Source organism: Diabrotica virgifera, chromosome 7, assembly GCF_917563875.1.
Source record: "Diabrotica virgifera virgifera chromosome 7, PGI_DIABVI_V3a".
Classification (NCBI taxonomy): Eukaryota; Metazoa; Arthropoda; class Insecta; order Coleoptera; family Chrysomelidae; genus Diabrotica; species Diabrotica virgifera.
Genome location: NC_065449.1, coordinates 21534887 through 21549534, shown reverse-complemented (window position 1 = coordinate 21549534; position 14648 = coordinate 21534887).

Genomic DNA, 14648 nt, shown 5'->3' with positions numbered 1-14648 from the left:
CGGATATACGAGTATGTGCATCAAAAATTGCATTCATGCAGCAGCGGAAGAAGCCTTAGATAAAATGAAATTTAAAAAAAATACTAACTATTTAAGGTTTATTGGTGCGATAGGGACGTTGAAAACGAAAAATAACAAAAAAGAAAACAATACCACAATTACTAAACTCGCAAAATAAAATTTAAAGAACCCCGAGTTGAAGCCAAAAAACTGATTTGGACAGTAAGAAAAAAATGACAAATGGAAGAGAACATGTTCCAGAATAAATACCTATCTCGGAGGTAGAAGAAGTTCAGAAAGTTCGAAAATATTAAAACCGGAGGGAAGAAAATACCAAAGACATAAAATGTTACAAGTAAGCTCTATTAGGCACCAGACATAATAAAAACGCGAATCCTTGTTAATAAAATCGACGGGCTGAAGTCCGAAGTGGACACCGGTGAAAGGAAAATAACTATTTGTGGCGTTCAGATGGGCAAGGCAAAGGACGATCTTTTATCAATACTCAAAGATGGTAGGAATGACCGAGCAATACTCAGCCTAGTTGAGAGGTGGGACGGAATCGGTCAACCAATACTCGACAAATGCGAGGAATGGAAGCAATTGATCAGTACTCGGTAGCCAGGTACAGGAAAGAACGGGGGCCCCTGCTCAACACTCAGAGACTTTCTGTAATTGAGTTTGTTTATAGCGCGTATTAGCTATAATTAGGTTTTATTTCGGAGAAAATTGTGTCAGCAAATGGCCTCTCTCTTTTAGTATACAAAGACGTAAGATATCTGGTTTTGATTTTCTTTTTACAAGTCGTTTTTGAATATATAAAACTAATATAAGACTTTGATATCCTGAATTCCAATGATTTCTTTCCATTTTTTCTACATTTTTGTTTTTTGTTTTTTACAAATAGTCTTCACCACATTTTCCATGCTCTAGTTATATTACTACTTCTTACTATTAACATTTACCAATGTTTACTCGCTTAGGCAGCATTATACGAGAGTTATAAACTTCGAAGAGAAAACACACTCTAACAAAACTACTTAATTCCGCTAAGAAATAACTTAGGAACTATACAGCTCATGACAATATTGACAAATTATTAAGAAGTGCCACGTTTACACGTTCCTTCAATAATGTATTTCACCGAAAGCAAACGCAAACACCTCCAGCAACGACAAAACTCGAGGCTTTTGTTTTGTATAGAGACGGGATAAGTTGAGGTTTTAGGTAGTTGTAACTAGTATGATAATCGTTTCTGCTGCGAGAAATAGCAATCATTCACAGGCAATTTTCGGAAAAGTATGTAGATACTTTCTTCTCGAAATCCCAACAATGTTGAGCCCGTCATCGGACAGCCCAGCCCTTGAGGAACGCTGCCGCCCACTTCAGGTCGAACCATACCAGGACAATCGAATACTGTACAAATACAAACGTTAGTGCTAATGCTAGCGCATTAAAAAATATTCGTGAATTTAATTTTTAGAAAGACGTTGTTTTTTTCTTTTGTCATCGTTATAAGTTGTAGATGTATAGCTAAAATTTTGTTCCAGTTTTTTTTAAGAGACAAAGTGTGACGATAATATAATCGTCTAGTAGAGAGTACGCCTATATTATATTAAGCAAAACGTGTTTTTATACCGTCTCTGACAGTAGGGGACGTGACACCTCCTTGGATCCGCCACTGATTATTTTTAAAATTAAACTTGATAAAGTTTAATTTCAATTCAATTTCAAATGCCGCAGCTTTTAAACATTACTCTTATTTCACCGTTCATTCTAATACGTACTGAGAAACACTGGGTTGACTGAACATGAAGTTATAGTAGTGACCAAAAAACGGTGTGTAAAACCGAGACACATCTCTACTTCCGTGCTAATCTTCAGTTTCCTCGATTTTATGTAGACTCGGAACATTACTTAAACGACGACGAAAATGTACTTATATGATTCTAAAGTTTAGATTGAACGAATTTGACGAGTATGTAATCATGCTGTAGTAGCTATCGAGTGTTACGATTATTTTTACAGCCCTTTGTCGCTATCAACACGAAAACTTGCTGTTTCCAATACAGACAGATCCGGGTTTTCGAATATTTACCGCAATGGACACTGTTCGAAAAACATAACAAACAAAGGGCTCAATCTTCAGCGCGTAAAGCAAGAAATGACAAAAATACTGTGTCTCCTACCAAATAAATGAAGTACCCAAAATACAGAGTACCTACTGCTAAAGGTGTCGTCTGCTCAAGTTAGCTTTATTAAACAACATCACTTTGGGTCAGAAAAACAATTCACATCGATTAATTTTTTTTTATCAAAAATGAATAACGATTTTTATTTTGTTGCAACACGAAACTACAGCCGCATCATTATTCCAGTTCAATCAGTTTTTTTAATTAAAAACAATAGTTTTCTTCCCAACCATCTCCTCAAGATACATCCCATTGTTTCGATTTGTAATGAAGTTGAAAACCCCTAGACAACACCATAGTATAAATGAGCGCTTAGTACGTGTATATTCTACTATATTCTTTGAACAGGAATCATTTGAGTGGACCTCTATCGAAGACCTGAAGATGAACAGTAAATTGTAGTGTCCGAAACCAGTCCCATCGTCCCTTTGACTCAACAAAACATATTGTGAGTACGTAAGTCTGAATTTTATCTCCGTCTATCATTTTTAAATATATTTCAAACCTGAAACAAAAACAAGGGCGTAATACCCGAAAGTAACAAATATTTGATATTTTTATAACTCCTTTCCACTCCAGTACCCTCATGTTGAAACTGCTGAAAATGTTTAATACCAACAGTAATAAAGAGATCAACAGCTTTGTTAACTTCTGCATCCTGAAAAACAAACAAACAAACATTTTCTAAACTTAAGTGTTTTACGGAAATTTATAAAAACTAAATGTTGTTGAGCACTGCCTTCCATATGTTCTAGAGTGTTAAGATTTGGCATAGATTATTCTTTTATTAGATATAACAAAATGGGAGGGTCCCTAGGTCTCTAAAAAGGACTTGAGTTTTTTGGACCACCCTAATGATCATACAGAGAAAACAAAATACTGTAACTGCAATAATAAGTGGAGTGTAATGAGTCTTTGAAAATTATATGTGTACTTTTGCCCATTACTCACTGACTCGAAGATCCTGGCTGTGGGCGTGTGGCAACGTTCGTTGGGTCCAAAGTTTCCCAAAAGCGATGCAACGTTTCTAAACACTTGTTTACACAATGGACACAATTAAAACTTGTAATTGATGACTCTTTTAACATTAATGCACAATCTTTGCCAGATTGGAGAGCATGTGGAGTGAATATACATACATATAGTGAACAGTGAATTCTTGACGAATTTGTGGGAACTGCCAAACAGAGATGTTGTTTGTTCAACCTCTTGATTTGCTCTTTTGAGTGGAGTACGACCACAGAGCGGAGGTGCAACAGGGTGTTGCATCAACCTCTACAAAACTCACACTTTATCCTTGACGGATGTGTCGAGACGCAACAGAGTTGTTGCATCGACTTCTTCTCAACTCACACTGTTGTATATATATATATATATATATATATATATATATATATATATATATATATATATATATATATATATATATATATATCAAATAGATGAAATAGAGAATGTGGAAAAAATCCCCTTACGAACAATTCACACATCCACCATTTCGGGCTGGGAAAAATTTTTCGAATAGAATCATAGATCCAAACACCAGTTCTTAGAAATGTGTTTCGCCCTCTTCAACCTCTCTGGGCTCGTCGGTAAAGACAAGAGGTTGAATATCTTTAGACACATTCTAATCAAAAAACAACATTCGAGACCTAGACATAGAAGGTGCGTAAGTCTACGGCAAATCCGACAATGACAGTCTCAAGTTTTAATTCCCTAATTACTTAAAGTAAGTAAAATATATGTTTAAAAACATAAGATGTAGATCTTTGAAACACACTCAGTGAACCAAAGATCCAAGGTTATTGGTTTAACGACCACTCGTACGAAATCAAATAGATGAAATAGAGAATGTGGAAAAAATCCCCTTACGAACAATTCACACATCCACCATTTTTTCCACATTCTCTATTTCATCTATTTGATTTCGTACGAGTGGTCGTTAAACCAATAACCTTGGATCTTTGGTTCACTGAGTGTGTTTCAAAGATCTACATCTTATGTTTTTAAACATATATATATATATATATATATATATATATATATATATATATATATATATAATCGGTTTAAAACGTCCTCCGACGTCTTCCGATGCCCAATCTCCATGCATCTCTATCTTCCCAAAGGTCTTCGTCTAAACCTCTCTCTCGGATCTCTCTGTCAATTCCTTCTCTCCAGCTCTTTCTGGGTCGGCCTCTTTTTCTTTTTCCATGTGGTGACCAATCTAGAATCTGTTTGGGCAGACGGTGTTCTGGCATTCTCTGCACATGTCCATACCACTTTAATTATTGTTGTACTCTTATATCTTCGACAATCGTATGTGTGACTCCCATAATCTCTCGTATACGTTGGTTAATGATTCTTTCGAGTTTTGATTTTCCTGCGGCACGTCTCCAGTAATCCATCTCCGTGGCTTGTAGTGTTCTTTCAGTAGTTGTCTTTAACTGCCACACGTCACTTCCATACATTACTATGCTCTTTATAATAGTGTTGTATATTCGATGTTTATTTTTTTTTGATATATGTTGATCCCAAATAATACTATTTAGTTGCGATATGGCCCTTCTACCTTGAATGTTTCGTTTTTTATAGCCTGATCTGATTTGCCGTCGTCCGTGATTTCTACTCCTAAATAAGAATATTTATTGTTGTACTTAATGTGTTGTCCGTCGTTTAAAACTAGATTCTGCTCGTTGCCACCGATGTTCATGTACATTGTTTTATCTGTTAACTTCTAATCCCCATTTTTTGTATTCTTCGATTAATTTTCGAGTCATGTATTCCAGATCGTCATATTCGTTAGCAATCACAATTTGATCATCAGCAAAACATAGAGTGTACAGGTTGTTATTATTTAATTGTATACCCATGCTGCTGCACTTCCGCTTCCAAAGTTTCAAGGCTTGTTCCAGATATATTTTGAAAAGTGTCGGCGATAGGCAGCATCCCTGCTTCAGTCCTTTGTCTACTACGAAACCTTTGGAAACATTCGTTCCTATTTTAACTTAACTCACACTGTTGAATGGCGTAAAATCCCTTGACGGAATTTTTTAGGTGCAACAGGTAGAGATGTTGAAAAAGTATCTATTCGTTACAAAGTACTCGTTACTTCCGAATGCCGAAAGTAACGATTACTATACAGAGAGGCAAATCGTTACTTTGATTACTCTGATTACTTCGTTACTTTCTATCGAAGTGTTATCGAATATCGTTATCGGTATGAAGCGTTTTAAGGGTGTGAGGGTAAGGAGAAGATAGAAGATGAAACAGAAGGAGGTATAATGGTATACGTAAAATATGTAATGTATGTTATTAACAAAAATCGAATGCGAGAACCCTATATTTTTATCTAGATCTACGCGATTTGCCGATGTAGATTAGATAGTAGATAATTCACAAATTTACAGAATGAAACTAAAAATAAAACCTACCTACTGAGAAATACGATTCTCGATATGATTACCGGTACTCAAATACAAAAGTAATCATAGTAAGTAATCAAATGATTTTTATCCATTAAACAGATCGGTGCTACTGAGAAATGCGATACTCGATATGATTACCGGTACTCAAATACAAAAGTAATCATAGTAATCAAATCATTTTTATCCCTTAAACAGATCGGTGAAGGTCGTTCTTATATCGGAATACCTATACAAAATACCTACATACTGAGAAATTCGATTCTCGATATGATTACCGGTACTCAAATACAAAAGTAATCATAGTAATCAAAGTAACGAATACTGTAAATGATTACTTTATACAAAAGTAACGATTTGTAACGATTACTCGAAAGTAACTATAATCAACATCACTAGCAACAGGATGTTGCTTCGACTTCGTCTAAAATCACACTGAGAATAAAAAGGTGCCTGGTATATCGTTTTTTTTTCGAAACGCATGTCATTTTAGATATACATTAAAACTAAACATTCTTGTCCTTTGTAAATTTACACTGTCGACAATGTTGAAGTCTAAAATGGAATTAAATATATTACGATTTTAATATTTTTAATAGTTGTTCGAAAAAATTTTTGGACAGTGATAAGTATTACATTTTTGTAACCAGAAAAAGACTTTTTGTAACTAGCAGAATAATCGATTAAGTCATTTGGTGTAAACTTGGCAATGTTGTACTCATTCCCGCTCTGTCTGGTGCAGTTATTATACAATGAAAACAGTTTTACGACTAGTAAGCGACTTTCTGTCAGAGCCTCAGAGCTTCAGAGCGCGACATCATTATTCCGTTTCTGAAAACTAAAAACATCAGAAAGTGACTATTCTTTTCGTGCCCATCGTTTACGAGTGTAATGATCCCGCCATTGTGACTAGCTTGTCTTTTAATACAACGACTAAATATGCTACGTAATAAAAGCATCCTTTACGATGGCTTAGGAAGACTGTAATGTGAGTTAATGAAAAAGTTAATAATTCTAAATAAAACGGATTTCCAGACGGGGGCCGCTGAAGAATGTCAACATTATTGAAGTAGTTGCTTTTTAAAATGGGATATTTCGTCTACTGGTAATGGCTTTTATTGTTCATCTGTTAATAAATTTTTGTAATCGAAACTTAAGTGTTAGACAGTCTGATTGGAGAATAAACTTTACATGAAAATCGATAGAGCTTAGTGGCCCCTCCTCCTCTATCTTTTCTCCTTCGTAAGGATGTAGTAACTTCTTTTATATTATCCAATTTTAGTATCCAGATTTCCATTCCATACAACAATATCGACAACACGAAGCATCTTAAACGATTGACAAACTTTTTTTCATTTTTATAAATGCTTTTCTTGCAATTTCAATGCGTGTCCTGATTTCTCTAACTTAGTCATTGTTTTCATTTACCTAGGTTCCCAGACATTTGTAGTTATACACTTACTTATCTTTCTACTTGTTTTCCCTAGATATGTGGCTTTGCTACTGTATGTTGCTTAGAACTTTGGTTTTCTTTGTGACTAGCTTGTGTTTTAATACAACGACTAAATATGCTACGTAATAAAATATCCTTTACGATGGCTTAGGAAGACTGTAATGTGAGTTAATGAAACAAGTAATAATTTAGTCCAGGGTAATAAGGTTTTTTCCATGACACTCGAGCAGCCAGGGTACTGAAGCGTTTTTTCGACAGGTAATACCTATAAGAGCAAACTGTAACTATTTCCTGCGTAGGATCTGGCGGCCATTTTTATTTAGATATAAACAATTAAGTGTTAAAAAATGGCAGTTTTCCCTTTTTTTCAAATCAATGGAAAACAGTAAAACTTATGGTTTTTTTAGTACAAATATCTTTGAGATTATGGAAAAAGCTTTAAAATGACGTATTACAAAGTTTGATATACTTATTTATTGTTAATATAATTAGAAAAAAGGTCGGAATTGCAAAAAAAAATAATTTCGCAATATCTATTGTAAAAATTAGTGTACAGCTTTGAAATTTTTGTCATATAAGGATTCTTTGGTGCTTAATATGTGATAAAAATTTCAAAGCGATTCATTCAATTGTTTAAATTTTATTCAAATTGTTTATCCCAGAGAGCATTTTTTTTGCAATAACATAAGTCAGAAAAAAATGACGTTAGTACCATTCCACATGTGTCAAATGAAAGAGCATGAGCTATATTTTCAACTTGGTTTAAAAAAAGCGAAAAAAAATGCATTTATTAGTAATAAATAATTAAGCAAAAGTATCGTAAATATTTCCTTATAAACTTTTTATTTTGTTATATAAGAAATTATATACCGGGTGTCCATTTATATTTTCCCCCATTTTAACTGCCTATAACTTCTAAACGGCTCAAGATAGAAATATGCGGTTTTCGCTGAAATGTTTTATTTTAGTAAAAGTTTTGTCTGAATGGATTAAATTTTTTATATCGCTTTAAAATACGAAAAAAAAAATGGCGGATTTTTGAAAAAAACTTTGTTGACTTTTTTTTTAATGGAACACCCAGTATATTTTTTTGTAAATTGAAAGAAAGGTCATTCACCTATCCAACGATATAAAGTTTTTCAAAATCGGTTGTCAAATGACTGAGTAATTAATTTTTAAAATGAGAGGTGCCACTCTCTAACTAAGCAAATTGATATTATGTTATGTGATTTCCACATTGCATCTCTCATTTTAAAAATTAATTGCTCAGTCATTTGACAACCGATTTTGAAAATTTTTATATCGCTAGATAGGTAAATGATCGTTTTTTTCAATTTTTTAGGTAAATGGCCATTTTTCATATCGCTTTTAAATAAAAAATGGCGGATTTTTGAAAAAAAAAACGTTGTTGACTTTTTCTTATTAAAACAGCCAGTATATTTTTTTGTAACTTGAAAAAATGGTCATTTACCTATCCAGCGATATAATTTTTTTTAAAATCGGTTGTCAAATGACTGAGAAATTAATTTTTAAAATGAGAGATGCAATGTGAAAATCACAACATAATATCATTTTGCTTAGTTACATGTTATTTAGGTATGTGATATCCACGCTGCACCTCTCATTTTAAAAATTAATTACTCAGTGATTTGACAACCCATTTTAAAAAACTTTATATCGCTGGATAGGTGAATGATCGTTATTTCAATTCACAAAAAAATATACTGGGTGTTCCATTAAAAAAAAGTCAACAAAGTTTTTTTCAAAAATCCGCCATTTTTATTTTCGTAATTGAAAGCGATATAAAAAACTCAATCGATTCATACAAAACTTTTAGTAAAATAAAACATTTCAGCGAAAACCGCATGTTTCTATCTTGAGCCGTTTAGAAGTTACACTCAAAAAAATTTAGTCCGTAATATTGATTAACAGTGATTATTGAATAGTATTTCGTTCTCACAACAATTTAATTTGTTGTTTCAACGAACTTTTAGACATTGACGAATGTACTTGGTTATTGTCACAATGATTGAATAATAATTGTGAGAATAACTAGAGTACATTAATCAATAACACTCAATTTATTCAGCCAATAACTAAGTTTCGTATATTTAATAAATACTGTTAATTGTGGCAGCAACTCACGTTCTTGATTTCGTAGATGACAAGCAATTACCTTGGTTTATCGTGACAACGTACAGATTTCATTAAAACAATGTACAAATGTTGTTAATATAGAGTAATATATGATTATTGAATAGATGTACACTGATTGTTGTGCCAACGAATGCATTAATTAATCTACTACTGCCTTTAATTCCCACAATCAATGCGTTAATTGTGACAATAATCGTGGGGGTTGAGACAATAAATGTTTTGCTTGACCATTTGAAATGTAACGGCTTTTCCTTGAAAGTGCCGAATAATAATTGCATTTTGTTTCCAAGTGTAGTCCGTAGTAGAAGGAAGATAAGGATAAGATATTACTTATTTTTTATATTTGAATAAAAGTAAGTTTTTTCTGATAAGGTAAATACGGGAGAACATTCTAATTAAAAATAAACTTGTCAGTGTGTTATGTTTGTAAGTGTTTACTTTTAATATTGTCTTGTGATGTTATTTATAAGATGAACTGAAAATGAATTTTCGAATCCTGAATGAAAAAAAATAATTAGTATTTTTGAAAATTTAAACGCAGAATAAAATATTACAGTATTATCGAGGGTCTGACGTCCCTGAGAACTTCTATAATGATTATTTTAATAAGTCACAGGGGTGAAAAATAGAAAATTTAGTATGATTTTTTTATTTCAAATATACTATTCAAAAGAAACTTTTTGTTTATTCTAAGGGACTTTCAGCCCTCAGTAATAATGTAGTCTTTTATTCTGCGGTTAAATTTTTCAAAAATACTTACTAGTTTTCTCAGGATTCCAAAAAAATGAATGCGTTTAATAATAATTCCATCGAAATTTTGCCCCTGCGCTCTCAAAAATGATTAAAGTGTTATACATTTTTGAAATCACCATTTCAAACACTTTTAAATGAGCTTCACATTTTGTACTTTCCCATTAAAAAAAATCAAAGTTACGCCTGTCACCTGAAGAGGGATCGTGTAAAGTTCGAAACATTGATGTTATAATATACTTTGATAATTTTAAAAATCGATCTGTCTGAGCGTTTTGCTTATGTACTAAAAATAAACAAGTTAATAAGGGGGGGAGTGTAACACTTATTCCAGTGCACTGTATAAGCGATATAATAATTATGAGAAATCACACAGTGTAAAGTCCTAAAGGTTAAGGACAAAAAAGGGGATTTAAAAAATTATTATTAATCAATTAATATGATACATTGGGCTAATGCATTCAGTAATTATTAATATAAAATACGTTCATAGTAGGAATGAACGAAACTGATTGTAAGAATGAATAGAATTGCTTGTAAGAATAACCGTATTTATTGTGCCAATGAACGGAATTAATTGTAACAATAAACAGAAATAATTGTAGAAATAAACGAAATACGTTAGGAGAAATAACACTGTTATTGGCACAACGAATGGTCTTCGTCGGTCAATTAACGACGTTGTTGTTTCAATAAATAATGTTCGTTGACTCAATGAACTGAGTTCGTAATATCAATAAAATGATATTATGGTATACATAATGAATGTTCGTCCATTCAATAAACGTAATACATTGGCTCAACTAACGAAAATAATGAATTGATGAACATCGCTTTGTTGTTCCAATAAAACCAAGAATTGGACAAATTTTAAGAATTGCGTTTGTTGTCTGAATTAACATTTTTATTGATATTACGTACCTTTTTCGTTGAGTGTATAGGTAGTTAAAATGGGGGAAAATATAAATGGACACCCGGTATATTTATTCCAATTTTTTATCAATTATGATATAAATAACATTACTTGGTAGTTGTGCACTTAACAGGGTAAAAAAGTTAATTTTTTTCAAAAAAGTTATTCAAAAAGTTTATAAGGAAAGATTTACGATTCTTTTGCATAATTATTTATTACTAATAAATGCATTTTTTATTGGCTTTCTTTAAACCAAGTTGAAAATATAGCTCATGCTCTTCCATTTGACACCTGTGGAATGTTTCTTACGTCATTTTTTTCTGACTTACGTTATTGCAAAAAAAATGCTCTCTGGGATAAACAATTTAAATAAAATTTAAACAATTGAATAAATCGCTTTGAAATTTTTATCACATATTAAGCATCAAAGAACCCTCATTTGACAAAAATTTCAAACCTGTACACTAATTTTTACAACAGGTATTGCGAAAATATTTTTTTTTGCAATTCCGACCTTTTTTCACAATTAAATTAACAATAAATGAGTATTAGTCCAGAGAAATAAGGTTTTTCTCGTGACACATCCCCCTCCAGGCCGAAACTAAATTTTTTGAGTAGTATGGACATCTATATTATTAACCTATATGTTTCCTGCAGCCGATTTTGATGATATACATAGTTATAAACAAATGAAGATCGAAAAACGGTAAATTATCGCTTTTTTCGTCTATTACCAAAAAGTTAAGCACTTTAAACAAATTTGAGAGTAAGAAACTCATAAATCGTATAAAAAACTTCAATATGGCATTCGCTGAATATGTCCAACCTTATTGGTTGCTTAGAAAATTGCAAAATAAATCATAAATATTGAGTTTTTATAAATATTCGTAACTTAGGTAAAAATTAACTTAGAATCTTCTTATTACGCGGAATGCCGAGACTTCTTGTACTTAAATTATATTTTAAATTTCAAAGCAATTGGTCAAATAGTTTAAAAGTTATTTAATTTATTTTTCCCAAATTCATTTTTTTTGTCAGAAAATTATGAGGTTACAACGGAATGGGACGTTTCGATGCCGCCGGTTCATCGCCAGTCCATTTCATCGCCGTCATATCTCGCATTTCCTAGAATTCCTTATTAATACTAAAAATAACTAATAATTGTAACTGTCGAAAATTCGGAAATATATCAGATAGCGATTAATTGACTGGCGATGAATCGGCCGGCATCGGCATCGAACTGGCGGCATCGAAACGGCGGCGATGAAACGTCCTAGACCCGGTTACAATAATACTTCGGACAGTTTATGAAAGAAGAACATTTATACTATTACCTTAATTAAAAATAAATGACAACAAATAATTTTAAATAGTGTAAAATTATTTTGCAAAAACATGTCCATTTTTTGCTTACTTATAAACAATTAGAATAACTGTTTAACCGTTACCCGTAGAAAAATTATTTTTTCATATTTAGAAAGACTGAATTTTTATACACATTTAGAAAGAAAAACAACTGTTCTAGGACATTTAGGGACAAAGTTAGCCCCCCCATTTTTTTTAATTCACATGTTTTTGCAAAATTATTTTGCAATATCTATAATTACTTTTTGTCATTTTTTTTAAATTAAATTAATACTGTAAATTTTCTTCTTTCATAAACTATCCAAAATATTACTGTAACTTCATCATTTTCTGACTTACAGTGTTGCAAAAAAAATTAATTTTGGATAAACAAATTAAATAACTTTTAAACTATTTGACCAATTGCTTTGGAATTTGGGGTGTAATTTAAGCACCATAAGTCTCAGCATTCCATGTAATAAGAAGGTTCTAAGTTAATTTTTACATAAGTTATGAATATTTATAAAAACTCAAAATTTATGATTTATTTGGCAATTTTCTAAGTAACCAATAAGGATAGACATATTCAGCGAATGCCATATTGAAGTTTTTTATACGGTTTATGAGTTTATTACTCTCAAATTTGTTTAAAATGCCCAATTTTTTAGTAAGAGACGAAAAAAGCGAAAATTTACCGTTTTTTGATCTTCATTTGTTTATAACTATGTATATCATCAAAATCGGCTGCAGGAAACATATAGGTTATTATTATAGATGACCATATTACTCGAAAAATTTGGTTTCAGCCTGGAGGGGGATGTGTCACCAACACGATATTTTTTTTCCTTATTTCTCTGAACTATATATCAACCTTTGTGATATGTCATTTTAAAGCTTTTTCCATAACCTCAAAAATATTTATACTAAAAAAATCATAAGTTTCACTGTTTTGCATTGATTTGAAAAAAAAGGGAAAAATGCCATTTTTTGACAGTTAATTGTTTATAAATAAAAATGGCCGCCAGATCCTACGCAGGAAATAGTTACAATTTGTTCCTATAGGTATTACTTGTCGAAAAAACGCTTCAGTACCCTGGCTGCTGAAGTGTCACGAACATGGTATATTTTTGTCTTATTACCCTGACCTAATTCTAAATAACGGATTTCCAGACGGGGGCCGCTGAAGAATGTCAACTCATTATTGAAGTAGTTGCTTTTTAAAATGGGATATTTTGTCTGATGGCTTTTATTGTTCATCTAGTTTTAATACATTTTTGCAGTAGAAACTTAAGTGTTAAGACAGTATGATTATACAATAAGCTTCACTTTTCGTTCACTTTTCACATGGAAACTGACAGACCGGTCCCTCCTGGGTGGACATGAGCTCTTCTGAACCGTTTTTCGAGTATCACTCCACCTTTTCTTTGTACTATTTGTATTCTTGTACTCTGCCGTCTTGTTTTACATGTTGTTATGTGAATTCGTATGATTGGTACTTAAGCTCCATTCCATTCTAGTTTCTATCTTTCTTTTCCAGTTATGTACGTATTAACGTATCTTCATTCTTTTGATATCTTCTCTGAACTGGTCTTCTCATCTGCACTTTGATCTCCCTCGAGGCCTTGTATTTGTAGGTTTCGACCTTAGTATATTCTTTATTAATTATTTATCTTCTTCTAGTCTTAGTACATGCCCGAGCCATTTCAACCTTTGAGCCTTTATATGTTTTACAATACTATATTTTTCATTTATCTGGTTATTTATCTCCTTAAATAATTGTTGGATTTTTTTGGTCTAATAATTCTTCTGAAGATCTTCCTTTCTAATATTGTTAATTTCAGTTTTTGGTTTTCCAATATGCTCTATTGCTCGTTTCTACTCTCTCCGTTATCTCTACCCTCCTGTAGTTTGGTTTGTTTATTCTTCTGCTTTTAGTGCCTATTCGTTTTGAATATTATTAACTGATGCTTTAAATAGATTAGTTGTTGTTGTGGATAACCATTTCCTCAGGTTCTTTAACCATGATATTCTCCTTCTCCCAATTCCTCGCTTTCCGAATACTTTACCTTGAAGGATTACCTTCAGTAATCTGTATTTGGTGCCGTTTCTCACTATGTGTCCGAGATATTCTAACTTTCTCTTTTTTATGGTATACATCACCTTTCTTTCTTTACCCACTATTCGTAATACGGTCTCGTTGGTTATCTTGTCTAGTGTTGCCCAAAATCGGTCTTGGTCTTGCAGTCTTGGTCTTGTTCTTGCATTTTCGCAAGACGAAGACCAAGACCAAGACCGCCTAATTTTAGCAAGACCAAGACCAAGACTGACCGTGCAAGATTTGAGCAAGAACAAGACTGACCCTGCGAGACTCTTGCGTCTTGCAGTTAGGACCGAATATCGTTTTAGGAAGTATA